The sequence below is a fragment of the Capra hircus genome, chromosome 1 (genome assembly GCF_001704415.2).
Source record: "Capra hircus breed San Clemente chromosome 1, ASM170441v1, whole genome shotgun sequence".
Taxonomy (NCBI): Eukaryota; Metazoa; Chordata; class Mammalia; order Artiodactyla; family Bovidae; genus Capra; species Capra hircus.
Genome location: NC_030808.1, coordinates 42,055,304 through 42,071,724, shown reverse-complemented (window position 1 = coordinate 42,071,724; position 16,421 = coordinate 42,055,304). Strand labels below are relative to the sequence as shown.

The 16,421-nt window shown below is 42.6% G+C and overlaps 1 protein-coding gene across 3 annotated transcripts in view; it reads left to right on the top strand.

Moving 5' to 3' along the window:
* Positions 10,915-16,421, top strand: part of MINA (MYC induced nuclear antigen) — a 32,474-nt gene continuing 26,967 nt past the window's right edge. For 2 of the 3 annotated variants that reach the window (XM_018057168.1, XM_018057058.1), the window contains exon 1: positions 10,915-11,005. The gene's annotated coding sequence lies outside the window, so the exon portion shown is untranslated. Of the gene's footprint in view, positions 11,006-13,348; positions 13,367-16,421 lie in introns of those variants that run through there. The other variant, XM_005674814.3, reaches the window with a different exon arrangement.

The window sequence follows — 16,421 nt, the reverse complement described above, 5'->3', positions numbered from 1 at the left end:
TGAAATGGCAGCTATAGTAAATAATAAATGCAATGGATGTTAAAGTAGAAGTATATGGACTGTGCTACCGAGGTTCTGTAAAAGCGATGCCAAAAGAAGGAAAGGAACATCCACAATGGGATGTGGGCTCTTAATTTATAAACAAAGATACTTCCAGACATGGGGTTGAGTGGAAAATTTATGTATCCCATAGCAATCTTCAGTAACTTTGGTGGAACCAAGTAAATAGGGTCAGGTGGGTATTAAGTAAATGTTTGGTAAGTAGAAAAAAACTCCAGTGATCAGCATTCATTTTGTAGATTGACAGTGTGCATGTTTTCGTGTTAAGTTTTTGTGAGAAAGATTCCATTTAGAGATAAGCTCTTGATAGGAAGTATGAAATATTTCTCATCCTATTTTGATTTCTGGGATTGAATTAAGGGAAATAAACAGTGTATTACTTTCAGGTGTCTTGCCATTTATTTTTTTACCATAAAGTGAAATAAAATAATTTGAATTATTTCATGCCAGGTGAAGAGACAAATAACATCCTACTTGTTTACCAATAACATTGGTTTTGATTCTCTAGAAAATGACATAATGTTCTAGAAACTTATTTTCCTCTTGGGTGCAAAAGGCAAATTCTTTCTCTATTATGATTTCCCTCATGGAAAGGCTAATTTGGGGATATATCATTCTATTTTCTTAATAAAACTCTCCAATTCTTTCAAAACTTTCTAAGGATTATATTTTTCTAGGAAACTGTCCAAAGTTGAGCTAATTTAATTTATTTTAAAACTTTCTCTATTTGATTGCAGAGAGAAAATAAATAAAATTTAAAACTATTTATTAAATAGTTTTTAAGTGTGACTTAAAAGGGATAATATTTTCTAGGATTATATTTTCAAATGTAAAACAGATTAATATCCTAAGTGGATCTTTGAGAATTTGTAGCTGTTATTTAAGCAAAATACTATAGTTGGATTAACATTTCTGCTTCTGATATGCTCTGTATATAATTGATGCCAAAAAAAAAAAAAAGAGAAAGACAAATCTACAAATGAACAAAGCAGATCTACACAGTTCCCTTCTTCTGACTCTGGTTTTTCGGGTATCGCCTCCTTTCTTCTGTTTGAACTGTAGCATTCAGGACATCTAATGCTTCCCTTGGGCATATTCATTTCACAATTTAAAGTCAAACGCATCATTGAATGCATTTGGCAATCTAGACTAGAAAACTGAGTCTTTATCACACTACACTTACACGCAGCATTCCTCTTGAGGACCATTAATACACAATTGTTGGCCAACCGAATGTAACTTTTGTTAATGTCTAGAAACACAGACATTTTATTTTTCAGTAATAAATGTCTAAAATATATTTGCTGCTCAAGAGAATTATTAGAGCATTCAGAGTAAGCTGCTAGGATTTTAGCTCATTTTCTTTTCAGATCAGTGACTTCTTGATAACAGCAAGGACAGAGCTGTTCCTGTGAGTTTCATTTCTGCTGGGGAGCAACAAGGTTTCTGGGTTTGGTTCTTATTTCATGAAGAATGAAGTCACACTTACCTGGGAAATCTGTGAGCGACAGACAGCATACAATGGTTACCCCATTGTGATTTTCACTTCATTTACTGATTACAGTCTGGAGCAGACTGTGTGTGATTGTTCGCTGAGGGATAAGCTTGGATAAAATAGGATTTCAGAAAATAAGTTGCTTTCCAAGCTTAGGAAAAAGCCAGCCAGCTCTATAAACTGACTAAATATAGAAACAGGCTATTTTATAAGGATTGTGCTAAAAAACCTATGAGCAGATATATTTTAACTTTATTGCTTTTTTTCTGATTACAAAAGAAATACAATTTTATTATAAAAATTAAAAACACCAATCAGCAAACAAAATCCACTTAAACAGTTTTTATTTTAATGAATATTCTTAGATTTTTTTCTGTGCATAACATTATATATTTCTAACAAAATATTTTGTATGTATTTCCATTTATTAATGTAAACCCTTATGTCATGGGCTTACCTTGTGGCTCAGCTGGTAAAGAATTCACCTGCAATGCGAGAGACCTGGGTTCAATCCCTGGGCTGGGAAGATCCCCTGGAGAAGAGAAAGGCTACCCACTCCAGTATTCCGGCCTGGAGAATCCCATGGACTGTATAGTCCATGGGGTTGCAAAGAGTTGGGCATGACTGAAGTGACTTTCACTCACTTACCTCATACCAAACACTTGTTGGGGATACGGTAACTGAAGAGGGATACTCCCTGACTTATTAAACATACATTCTGTTTGAAAATGTGTCTAAACTGTGCTGTTTTCAGCTAGGTTTTCTTCCTTGGATTATAAGCAATATTTTTTTCAATTTGTTTGATTCTTATCATTGACAGTTATGCCATTCTCCCCACTCCCCGACCCCCACCCCCCGCCAGCCAAACTAATCGTTATACGCACAGAACAATTCACTGAATGAGTGTACCACCGTTTACTTAACCCATCTCCTATGGGACATTTGCTTTATTTTCCACTGTATGCTATTATGATGGGTTGCAATTAGCAACATAAAAAATATTTATGTGACATTATTTTAGAAACAAATGAAGTTTCTAGCCATATCCAAGAGTCAGCATTTATTCCCTTTGTAGAACCCCTGTTTGCTATTAGAATCTGCCATGTCAGGCTCACCTATCTATCTGGGAGCTCTCGGGTATAGATTACTGTCACTGAAGGAATTTTTTATTTTTAGTTCATTTTTTCCCCCAAAGCAGAGCCCTCATATATGAACATATATCCCTTGACATTCCCTATGTATAAAATAAGTTTCAGTATTATATAAAATACTTACATCAAAGCAGTCCAATATGTTGGAATCTGCTTCCTTTCATGATTTTATTGCTGCCACAAACCATCTTTGTAAGTAGGAAAACAATGGAGATTACAAATAGTTGCCTATGAGTTGGTACAAAATCATATTTTATGGTACATTGTCTTAATCCTTGCAAGCGGGTGAGTTTTCATGAATGAGGTTTCTTGTTTTGTTTTGTGCCACTCATAAGCCTGTTTAAATCGCACACATAAACACACACATAAATGCACGTGTACCTTTTTTACATGAAGATTAATGAGGAAAATAATTATATCTAATTCTATTATGCTGAAGGTCAAAATTTCAATGAGATTAAGTAACATCCTCAAAGAAGCAAGAGAAGGAGGTAGTAAGGAAATTGCTGTTTCAACTAAAATTCTATACCTGGTGTTCCTGTTATTTCCTGGCAGGAACTTAGGCAAAACAGTCAGTTACATTCCCAACTACCTCACTTGTGAAGGAGCCACCCACTCTCTCCTTGTAAACATTGTTTTAAAACACTACATCAAACTGTAAAGTCCTGCCTAATTTCAAAGCCCTGTTGTTGTTCACTCGCTAAACTGTGTCTGACTCTTTTGAACTGAGTGTGTCTGGCTTCCCTGTCCTATCTCCCTGAGTTTGCTCAAACTCATGTCCATTGAGTCAGTGATGCCATCCAACCATCTCATCCTCCGTTGCCTGCTTTTCTCTTCTCTTGCCCTCCATCTTTTCCAGCATCAGGGTCTTTTCCAGTGAGATAGCTCTTTGCATCAGGTGGCCAAAGTATTAGAGTTTCAGCTTTAGCATCAGTCTTTCCAATGAATATTTATTTGATTTATTTATTTTTTTTAATTTTAATTTTTATGTTTTTTATATTTTTTTTAAATTTTAAAATCTTTAATTCTTACATGCGTTCCCAAACATGAACCCCCCTCCCACCTCCCTCCCCATAACATCTCTCTAGAGTTGATTTCCTTTAGAATTGATTGGTTTGATATCCTTGCTGTCCAAGGGATTCTCAAGTCTTCTCCAGCACCACAGTTCAAAAGCATCAATTCCTCGGTGCTCAGCCTTCTTTATGGTCCAACTTTCACATCCATACATGACTTCTGGTAAAACCATAGCTTTGACCACATGGACCTTTGTTGGCAAAGTGGTCTTTGCTTTTTAAAATGATGTCTAGGTTTCTCATAGTTTTTCTTCAAAGTATCAAGTGTCTTTTAATTTCATGACTGCAATCACCATCTGCAGTCATTTTGGAGCCCAAGCAAATGAAATCTGACACTGTTTCCACTTTTCCCCATCTATTTGCCATGAAGTGATGGGACCAGATGCCATGATCTTAGTTTTTCAAATGTTGAGTTTTAAGCCAGCTTTTTCACTTTCCTCTTTCACCTTCATCAAGAGGCTCTTTATTTCCTCTTCACTCAGATCTGCATATATATCTGAGGTTGTTGATATTTCTCCCAGCAATCTTGATTCCCACTTGTGAGTCATCCAGCCCAGGATTTTGTATGATGTACTCTGCATATATGATAAACAAGCAGGGTGACAAGCCTTGATGCACTCCTCTCGCAGTTTGGAACCAGTCCATTGTTCCATGTCCAGTTCTAACTGTTGCTTCTTGTCCTCAGTTCAGCTCAGTTCAGTTCAGTCGCTCAGTCGTGTCCGACTCTTTGCAACCCCATGAATCGCATCATGCCAGGCCTCCCTGTTCATCACCATCTCCAGGAGTTCACTCAGACTCACGTCCATCGAATCTGTGATGCCATCCTGCCATCTCATCATCAGTCATCCCCTTCTCCTCCTGCCCCCAATCCCTCCCAGCATCAGAGTCTTTTCCAATGAGTCAACTCTTCACATGAGGTGGCCAAAGTACTGGAGTTTCAGCTTCAGCATCATTCCTTCCAAAGAAACCCCAGGGTTGATCTCCTTCAGAATGGACTGGTTGGATCTCCTTGTAGTCCAAGGGACTCTCAAAAGTCTTCTCCAACACCACAGTTCAAAAGCATCAATTCTTCGGTGCTCAGCCTTCTTCACAGTCCAACTCTCACATCCATATATGACCACTGGAAAAATCACAGCCTTGACTAGACGGACCTTAGTCGGCAAAGTAATGTCTCTGCTTTTGAATATGCTATCTAGGTTGGTCATAACTTTTCTTCCAAGGAGTAAGCATCTTTTAATTTCATGGCTGCAATCACCATCTGCAGTGATTTTGGAGCCCCCCAAAATAAAGTCTGACACTGTTTCCACTGTTTCCCCATCTATTTCCCATGAAGTGATGGGACCAGATGCCATGATCTTCGTTTTCTGAATGTTGAGCTTTAAGCCAACTTTTTCGCTCTCCTCTTTCACTTTCATCAAGAGGCTTTTTAGTTCCTCTTCACTTTCTGCCATAAGGGTGGTGTCATCTTCATATCTGAGGTTATTGATATTTCTCCCAGCAATCTTGATTCCAGCTTGTGCTTCTTCCAGTCCAGCGTTTCTCATGATGTACTCTGCATATAAGTTAAATAAGCAGGGTGACAATAGACAGCCTTGACGTACTCCTTGTCCTATTTGGAACCAGTCTGTTGTTCCATGTCCAGCTCTAACTGTTGCTTCCTGACCTGCATACAGATTTCTCAAGGGGCAGGTTAGGTGGTCTGGTATTCCCATCTCTTTCAGAATTTTCCACAATTTATTGTCATCCACACAGTCAAAGGCTTTGGCATACTCAATAAAGCAGAAATAGATGTTTTTCTGGAATTCTCTTGCTTTTTCCATGATCCAGCGGATGTTGGCAATTTGATCTCTGGTTCCTCTGCCTTTTCTAAAACCAGCTTGAACATCAGGGAGTTCACGGTTCATGTATTGCTGAAGCCTGGCTTGGAGAATTTCTTGTCCTGCATACAGGTTTCTCAGGAGGTGGGTACGATAGTCTGGTACTCCTGTCTTCTCAAAGTCCTATCACTTCCCAATTGCAGTTTGATTTCCCTGGATTTGATAAAGCACTTGAATATTTTTTTCCTCTTGTAAAGAAGTTATGAGAGACAAAATACATGGAATAATTAAGGAGATGGTTTTTTTTAGGCTGTTGCAATAGGAAGGATGTTCATAATTAGGAACATCTCAAAGAAATGGAAGGAGACCAAGAAATCCAAAGAGAGCTATAAACAAGAGACAAACAAGAGAGTCATATCCACTGAGGAAAGGGGATGGTGGGGGTTAACTCAGAATGTATGAAAGCAAGGTGGCCGTTCCTCAGAAAATAAAATGGTGGGGGTGGGTTTCAACCTTTGCTATACTTTGCAAGAAAACAGGAACTTCAGAAAACGTTCAGCATCGTCAGGTGTTCTTCAATCCCCTGGTTAATCATAATGCTTTTGGTCAATGATGGGGCCAAAAGTGATGACAGATTTCACAGTCACTGGGAAAAAATTACCAGTTTTCTTTTCAACATATTGCTACTTAATTTGTTTTAGGGAGAGAAACTGGACGGTGTTTTATTATCAGGTCTTTTGAAGGATGAGCTATTACTTTTAAACCTAGGATCAATGTAGAAACTTACTTGTACAAGAGCGCTTCAAAGGCTTCCTACAAAATTGTGCTACTTAGGTGATCATTTCTTGCCTTAGGCAGTCAAAAGTAGATGAAGTTATAATGTCATTACCAACTATTTTTAAACCTAGTGTGAACTAATAAGGCTTTCTGAGATTGATATGCAAGCCTGTGTCCTTTAAAAGTGGCATATACGTTCTAACAGCTCCAAGAAGACTAGGTGAACAAGGCATCTGAAGAAAGGAAGTTCTTGCATCCACATTCATTTCTTCGCTTCTTCAGAGAGGTGTTTAATGCAGGTGTTAATGCATTAATGCAGGTGTTTCACGCATTTTTCACTTTAATAAAGAAGCGTTATTAACACCACTCATTAAATACATTTTTAGAGCTATCATACCACCCCAAAATAACTTAAAATATGTTTTGTTAATTAGATGTATCTTGAATGACGTCATATTTAAATTAAATGGTGAATCAAGGTGAAAGGAGGCTCGCTTGGATCATGATAAACACCTTTTAAATAAATAAGCAATTCAGGCAGACAAAAAAGAGAAGGCTTTGTGAAAACAAGCCCTAATAATTTAATATATGAATTTGATGTAGGAGAGAAAAATAAAACAAAGGAAAGGCCAATGTGGAAGCTAAAAATGTGATTGATCCATAAAATGAACTCTTAAAAGTCCCATATATCTTCGGAAAAGATTTGGATTTGAATGTAGAGTTAATTATCTTTTATTATTTTGGATAATATCCTGGTCTATCAGATAACTATTGCTCATTTGAACAAAAAATGATGTGTCTTTGGGTAATCAAAGCAATTAAATTACATGACAGTCACTAAGCAATCAATACAATATGCCACCTTGACTCAAATAACCCATTTCAAATTATTCTTATGACTTTATCATTTACCCCTTTTATGCAGTGATGTTACTGATGGGAAATTTCCAGTGAGTTCCACTTGGTTACTATTTATCACATTGTTGTACCATAGTTTTATGTGAAACAATTGGAACTTGGAGGTACCAGCAGAAAATGGCTGTATTTTTCATCAGTCATTGTCAAACATGCTTTATTGGTGATTCCTTCTCTGCCCCTTGCTGACTTCTCAGGTGAATTCCATTGCCTCTTGGATACTTTGAACTGTCAATTAATTCAGTCAATCAGTCAACAAGCACACAATACGCACACCACTCACTCACTTTGCTAACAGTGATACTAACTTTCCAGCATAGACTGATTCAGGTCTGTTTTCCCTCCTGCCAGCTCAGGTCTGCACCCTGAATCGAGGAAACTGTCCAAAGAATAACGTAGAATCCGCTCTTTCATACTTCCCTGCCTCCCACCCTCCCCCCATCCCACCAGGTTCAGGGGCCAGGAATGGATGGGGAGGAATAGGGAAAGAACTGGCAAGTCTTTTACTGAAATGATATGTATTTGAGCTGATTTTGTTGATGTCCTCTGGGTAGCAGGTAAGGCCTGTCTCTTGGGCAGACGACCAGCACCCTTAAACAGGGCCTCACCCTTGGAGGTTACTACTCTACAGTGGCTAGCTTGAAATTGTGAATAACATAATCTTTGACTCTGTTTTTGAAAGGAAGTCTTTTGGAACAACTAGCATGTACCAGGCTTGGCACGTGCACTTCTGCCTCCCACCTTGTGAGGTCAGTTCTGGACCTTGCTTTCCCAGATTCCCCACCCAACCCCCATCCCCATGGCAACCAGTGTTGTCCCTGGCTTCCCTCTGCCCCAGGAGAGGCAGGTACACAGATCTGGGGTGGGAGGGTGGGGTTGGACAGGGTGCACATCCCACACCCTGTAACTGTCCTGGGCTGGCAGTGCCATGGTGTGTTTGGAGGGTGACTGGACTGGGGCAAGCCTCTAACCACCCCATCCAGGTAAGAAGTGTGCCCCAGGTGGAAGGTTGCAGTCTCCAGCTGGTTTGCCGTGGCTGGGGCTGTGACCAGTGCCTCAGGGATTGGTTTCCCCACCCCTGGCCAGGGCACGGCAGTGCGGGACCAATGTTTAACAGGTGGGAGAACTCGACAGCCTGTGAGGCGGGTGCTCCTGTGCATACGTGGCTCCAAGAAGCACCGAAGGGCCCTCCTGTGAGTCTGCACTCACCTTTCAAGTATTCCTATGCTCCCAAGAACATGACATTAAATATTGCAAATTGAAAACAGCACCATTGTAGTAGAGAGAAAGGAGGCAAAAGAAAGGAACGGTTTTAATTCTTAGTATCTTTAATGACACTTTACCCCTACTTGGACTTCCCTGGTGGCTCAGACAGTAAAGGATCTGCCTGCAATGCAGGAGACTCGAGTTTGATACCTGGGTCAGGAAGACTACCTGGAGAAGGGAATGGCAACCCACCCCAGTATTCTTGCCTGGATGATTCCATGGACAGAGAAGCCTGACAGACTATAGTGCATGGGGTCACAAAGTGTCAGACACGACTGAGTAACTAACACTTTCAGTTTACTTTACCCCTCCCTTTGGAAGAAGAAGCTCCATGCTTTCATTTTCCCCAATTATATAGGTGGCCTGAAAACAGGTGTTTAAATGTTGATGTTTTCAAGTGATGCAGACAAAGGTTCTTTTGGCAGTCTACACATTGAGGTGCATTGAAATTAACCCTGAGATCACTGACTGACTTCCTGTGCCCCATACCTCCTTTCTGGTCCATACCAGTGGACCCCTCTGCCTCTTTAATGCTTGGCCTTCATCACCTGCTATGTCACTCTCTTTGACAGGGTACCATCCAAATGTATCAAACCCAGGTACTTTGCACAGCACCCACTCCGCCCAGAGGATGCTCAATGGTCCTTGACAAGGCATGCTAGAGGTGCACTTGGGCCTCAGAGTGTTGCCCCCTCCTTCAGGATCCTCCAGGCAAGAAGCAGCAACCTGGGTTTCTGTTCACAAGCCATTCCCTCAACTCCAAGCCACGACTCAGGGATCCAAGACCTTTGTAAACACACTGGGATCTCCTCTGATAGCAGCCCTGGAGCAAACCAGCACAGCCCACAGCTCAGCAAACAGCCAGCTGCTCAGGATGACCTGCGGATGCCCCAGGTCTCTCTGTTGGCTCCGGAGTCCCTGCCAGTTGTCTTGGGCTGCTGCTGCTAAGTCGCTTCAGTCGTGTCCAACTCTGCGAGGAAGGGAAATGCTATAGCAATCTCTGCTACACAGATGCACAATCTGCCCTTTAGTTTCCAGTCTTCTCTTATATACTCTGACTGTGGGTGCTGTTCGTGGAACCTGTTCAGGCCTTTTCAGTGAGTCCTACAGGGCAGTATCAAGCACCTTCTCTTGAGAAGTGTGGCATGTAACTGCACTATAGTATGAAGTTAAATGCTGGGTGGGGGCTACTATTAAAGCAGTGGTTTGCCACAGAGAAATTACGTAGGGTCTAGAGACTTTTTCAAGTTGCTGTCACAACTTGATGTGGGTAGCACTGGCATCTAAGGGGCAGAGGCCGGGATGCTGCTACAATGCAGGTCATCCCCATACAATAGGGAATTATTGGCCCCGAATGTCAGTAGTGCCCACGGTAAGAAAGCCTGCCTTTGGCTAATAACATAGTCTCTTGGTACCTCCTTTTCCTCCCATGCAAAATGAGATAACTGTAGCATTCTCGTAGATTTTTGTATGGATTAGTAAGTTTGAGTACACAGCTTTTAAAAGTGTGTGGGAAATGGTATGTGCTCAACAATGGTAGATGTCTCCTGTTTCAGGGCTTTCATTAAAATTTCAAGTAAAAATTTCATTAGGTATACTCCTATACAAGTTATTTCATCACAGTTTATGCATTCATTTTTGGAAATATTCGTTATTGTTAGTTTTGACAAGCATAAGGGTATACTTTGTTCCCATTTGCTTGTCACTTGACCATCAGAAACAGCTTCTGGTCTCAATCATCTTAACAGAATGAAATAAGGACTTCCTTTGTGTCCCCTCTGGCTGTCTTGAGAGCAAAAATTGCACAGGCCAGAGCAAAGGTGAGCAGTTAGTTGACCCTCTGCCCACTGGTTCCAGGCCTCCTCGTCCAAAAGTCCCGATGAGTCAAAAGGAGAGTGTTACTAAAATAATTCCTTTTTGTTCTTTGCTTTTACAGCCGGTCTCAAGAATTTCCAGTACCCTTTTAAAATTATTATTCTCTCTCCGGGAGCAACATGATACAAATTACAGTTGACTTAGTACAAAGCAACACAGCATAGCAGAGCGCCCCAAAGAAAGCGATGGAGAACCTGCACCACTATCTACCTCCTTAAACTGGGGCAGCTCACTTCCCCCTTCCCGGCCTCAGTTTCTCCATTCATTAAAGAAACAGGATTGTACTAGATCACGTCCCCACAAATCCTGGGCCTCATCCCTCACCAATTCAAGAAAAGCCTTCACTTATTTCATTTAATAGCAAAAAAGGAAATCTACGGGCATGAACTCCGAACACCCCTCCGCACCTAGACGCTAGGCGTGGTACCTGCCTCCACCGGTTGCAGCCGGGAGGCCGGCTCAGAGCAGGAGGGGCCGCCCCGAGCATGCGCGCGCCACGCCGCGCCGCGCCGCCCCGCCCCCGGCTCGCGTCGCCGACCATTACGCTGGAGGCCGCGCGCAACTGGCTTGAATCCGGTGAGTGCGTCCGTCCCGGCCTCTGTCTGGGGGTGGTGCTCATTCTCCCGACGCCGAAGCGCGAGTGTGGGTGGAGCAAGATCGGGGTGGGGGGAACCACAGGACTCGGGCTGGGAGCTTCGGTGCACCCCGGCGCGGGCCAGAGAGCGCTGGTGGTCGCTGGGCCCGGCACGCGGATAGTGCGCACGCCGGTTTGGCGCCGCTCACACCTGGGTTAGGGTCTGGAGTGGCCTAGGCACTGAGAGAAGCCACGTGCTCGGCCGGTGGGCTTCAGACTGGACGAGCACACGAAAGTTCGCAGGTTTCGCAGCGAGTGTGATGCCCGCTCTCGCCCTCGTGGCCGGCGGGCTGGGAGCGCGGCCACCACGTGGGCTGTGCTCCCAGGCGGGCCTAAGAGCCCCGGGCTTTTCCGCAGGGAAACCTGAAGTTAGGGCAGAGACAGCCTCCTTTTTCTCGCCCCACCGGGACTTAAAAATGACAGTTTATCCTCCCGGTCATTCTTTCGTCACTGGATATTTCTAGAACGGCTCCCCAACTGCTGTTGGGTCATCTGTCAGGTTAATGAGATCAGGTTGGTGGTACATGTGTTTGCAGGAAGTGTTGGCTTGGCTTTCGCCGTCTCCAGTGCGTGCCTGCGTGAGTGGTCAGTCATGTCCGACTCTTTCCGACCCCATGGGCTGTATCCGCCAGGCTCCTCTGCATCTGCCCATGGAGTCTCCAGGCAAGATGGAGTGGGTAGCCATTCCCTTCTCCAGGGGATCTTCCCAACCCAGGGATGGAACCTGGATCTTCTGGATTAGCAGGCACATTCTTTACCGCTGCGCCATCTGGGAAGGAAGCCTGACTCCTCCAAAAATAAGCTGTAAATTCGGTGCCAAGTCTTTGATTTCACTGGGCTTATCTTTAAGTGGAAAAACCTGATTTATCAAGCTTCTTCCACCATCGCTTGGATAGTTTTGGTCCTCAGCCCCCATCCGTTGTAACAAGTCATGATTACTAAAATATATTAATGAGGTTCAACCCATTATTTCTAAGATAGAACTGAAAAGATAAGTGCCAGTCACTGCTTTAGGTCAATAGGAGAACTGCTTTTCCCTGTTTTGGTAAACATTCCCCCAGAGAAATCTTTTAGGTCAGCCTAGGCAACCTTGTTGGAGAAGGCAATGGCACTCCACTCCAGTAGTCTTGCCTGGAAAATCCCATGGACGGAGGAGCCTGGTGGGCTGCAGTCCATGGGGTTGCTAAGAATCAGACAGGACTGAGCAACTTCACTTTCACTTTTCACTTTCATGCATTGGAGAAGGCAGTGGCAACCCACTCCAGTGTTCTTGCCTGGAGAATTCAGGGACGGAGGAGCCTGGTGGGCTGCCGTCTGTGGGGTGGCAGAGTTGGACAGGACTGAAGCCATGCAGCAGCATCAGGCAGCCTTGTTACAGGTGTTGATGTATCATTTCTGTCAGCTTATTTGAGTGTTATTAACTGAGCTTGAGTTTGCCTAGATCTTCCTCTATGTTAGTGGATCTAAAATTCCTGCGGATACCTTAAAAAAAACCTTCTGACTGAGTTACTGCAGCTTTCTGGCCTTGGCTCCCAGAAATGCTAAATAGGCTTGATAAGGGGCCCAGAAATTTGCATAATAACAAGCTTTCCTGGTGATTTGACTACAGTCTGTAAAACACAGCTCTGGAGATTAAAAGACACACCTCCATCTGGTTGGTGATGGCTAAGGTGCCTTTCAGGTCTGAAAAGAGTTGCCATCATAAGAATAACCCCGCTGAACAAACCATCTGTTTTCCCCCAACTCTGTTTTATGTAAGGCTTTTGAGATTTTTTTCCCCTCCAAAATTGTATCCAAAAGGTGAAAAAGAAATGCACTAAAAGTGTTTGAGGACCCTCCTATGTGCCCTGCTCTGTAGTAGCTCTGGGAATGTGCAGATAGGTGTCCTGCCTTAAGACTTCTGGTCAGTGACTATTACCATAGAAAAGAACGTTAGGGCACTTAAAAATATAAAGATTTTGTGTTTGCTGGCTGTAGAATGGGTATCAATATTGATTTTCTTGTGGAGTTTAATCCTTCAAATTGTTTAGTGGCTGTGTTTCATCTGTGGGCAGTTAGTAAAATAGGAACCTTGAATCTTTTCTTTTGATTTAATATTTTTACACTTTAATGCTATGCTGCTGCTAAGTCGCTTCAGTTGTGTCCAACCCTTTGCGTCCCCGTGGAGTGTAGCCCACCAGGCTCCTCTGTCCACGGGATTCTCCAGGCAAGCATACTGGAGTAGGTTGCCATTACCCCCTCCGAGGGATCTTCACAACCCAGGGATCGAACCTGCATCTCTTGCAGGTTTCTTGCATTGGCAGGTGGGTTCTTTACCACTAGCGCCACCTGGGCAGCTTCTTTAATGCTATAGTCAACTCAGATTGGAAACAGATGCTTTTTAAATGCTGGCTGTTTTTTTCTCTTGTAGCTTTATAAAAATATTTACTCTTAAATTCTGATTGGGTGGTCTGTGAGGTTTAGAGGGCAGACTTGTGTTGGCTGTGTTTTCCCAAAGTATTCTCTTGTTCCTATATTTCTTTCAAGACACACAGCTGTTTTTTAACTTTTTGTTTCTGAAATTGTGATAGAGCTTACTATTTTTGTGTGTTTAATGTGGTGGACTATGTCATCTGTTCTCTTCTCGACCTCCCACAAACTGTTAAAAAGAATGGTTGTCTTACAATGTGGGTAATGTGAGAATCAGAAATAGTAAGTTTGCCTAGTAACCTCTAAGCTAGGTTCCAATGAACTGAGCCTCAAATCATTTCAGTATGAACACGGAGAAACAATAAATGATGTAAGTTTTGGCAGTAAAAGTAGCAAAATTCATATTCTAACAAAAGCATTTGTTATGCACTGTTGGGATTTGTTTTGTTACTGATTGTGGATGGGAAAAATGCTTCAAGTGATCTTATTTTTTGGCTGAAGTATTCTGCACACTTTTTCACACTTTCATATTCACTGTCTAGTGAATATGCTTATACTGTGTTCGTATATTGTGCTTAAAAAAAACATACCTTTTGTTTACATCTTCCTGCTGCTTGCATTCCTTAAATAAATTTTAAAGTGACCAGTTGTGAGGGATAAGAAATGTGTGGCTGAATATGAATTTGCTTTTTCATTATTGAGTACCTTTAATGACGCAGACCTTCTGAGGCAGCCTAGCAGTTTTTAACAGTTAAATGTGAGCGTATGTCAGGGGTCCCTGAACCATCCCCTGGGCCAGTGGCTTGCTAGGACTCACAGCTAATTTTTTACAGCAGATGGAGACCAAGCATTTCACTGCTGCAGCAGCTGGCTGTGACAGCACATGTGAAGTGCTGCCAACCAGGGAAGCTCATCCGACGTTCAGTGTCCAGGGCTTTCACTGGGGGCTCATCATGTAGATGCCTCTGCCTGGCGTATAACCACGTATAATCACATTGTTTGTCCAAAGAGCGTTGTCACAGTGAGCCCCTCTTTTCTGTTAGTGGTGTTAGGAGCACTTCTGAAATCTAAGTTCCCAGCCCAGACATCTGCACATACTGACTTTCAAGGGCTAGTGCACACGTGCATGCTCAGTCGTGTCCGACTCTTTGGAACCCCATGGACTGCAGCCCGCCAGGCTCCTCTGTCCATGGAATTTTCCAAGCAAGAATACTGGAGTGTGTTGCCATTTCCTCCTCCAGGAATCCTCCCAACCCAGGGATTGAACCTGGGTCTCCCACACTGCAGGCATATTCTTTACCACTGAGCCACCAGGGAAGTCCTCAAGGGATAGTAGGTAACTCTTCTTAAGCGGTGCTTTTTACTGAGTCTGCTTTCATTTGTCCTTGTATTTCTACCTCACTTCTGGGCTCCAAGTAGTAGCAGTACTTGGTCTTATCAAAGCTTTGATTTTTCAATTGAGAAAGCAAACTGGTCTGTTTAACTTAAAAGGAATAGGAAAGATTTTCAGCAAATGTATCTTACCAATGATATATCTGAAGTCCCCCGCCCCCGGGAAAAACCTTAACCTGTAACCCGTTACTCTTCCATGCAAGCTTTTAGTATCAATTTGTATTGTAAACACTTGGTCCTGTGTTTCCTATCAAAACCACCTGATCTTTTGAAGGAACTGTTTGTGGGCACGAAATTTAGAAGCTAGAATGAGGCCACTAGTGAGTTTTACATAGTAGTGCCTCCTTATCCATGGCTGATAATGTTTTAAGGTCCCCAAAAGATGCCCGAAACCATGGATGGCAATGAAGTCTGTAGGAACTGTGCATTTCCCCTATTCACAGATAGCTATAATAAACTTTAATATATGAATTAGACACGGTAAGAGAATATCTGAATTGCCAGCATCATTACTGGTGCACTTTGGGGCCATTATCAAGTAAAATGAGGGCCATATGAGCTCAGGCTTGACACTGAAACAGTCGATCTGCTCAGCATTACGGCCACTAAGTGACTAATGGGCTCATACACTAGACAAAGGGATTAATTCTAAGTTTATTTTCTAGATTTATTCTGAATTTATCAATTGTAAATTTGTAGATTATTGTTGCAATGTGTAACATGTTGTTCGGGTAAGTACTTCCCAGACCAGACCATTCATTCTTCTCAGTCCACAATGTAGCTGAAATATGGCTTAGTTATCATGACAGAAGAGCAGAAAATTCTTGATAGTCCAACAACACAGGAAGGCATAACATTTATAAATAAATTACCAGTCTTTGGGAAAAACTTTTTTTTTTTTTAACAAGCACAATGCTTCTTAATCTTTTTTGGGGATGGGGGCTTCTTTAAGAATCTGGTAAAAGCAGTGGACCCCCTCCCCTAGAAATAAATGTACTTTAAAATAGGATTTTGCTGTTTCGGGAACTCCTGTAATTGAAGTATTATTCTTGAAATCCAGATGAAGGGCCCCTGCATGTGAATGAGACAATTGTGGCTTGGTCTCGCAGTTCTGAGACCTTTGGCAATACCAGGAAGGTCGATCCTCTTGCTACTTAAGGGTGGTCTGTGACCCAGCAGCAGCGTCGTTACCTGTAGGCTTGCTAAAGATGCAGAATCTCAGTCCCACCTGAGACCTGTGCTCCCAGGGGATGTGTGCACACCTGAAAGCTAGAGAGGGTTGGAGGGCTGCCTTAGACGTTAAATGATGTTGCCATTTTAGTATGCCTTATTTTAGTTAAAAAGTTATAGCTCTTTAAAAGCCTTGGGATATGACTGTCTTACCCTTCACTTTCAGTGTCTTAATTTTTTGTTTTATTTTTTAATGGGATGTCTCTGATAAAGTGGCAGTTTTCAGGAATAAGCTGAGGTTTGAAGTCAGGCAGTCCAGGTGTTTGAGGAAGACTCCGGAGCGGGCAGTGTCTTGCTCCAGCCACCAGGTGGCACCACTGGCCCAGG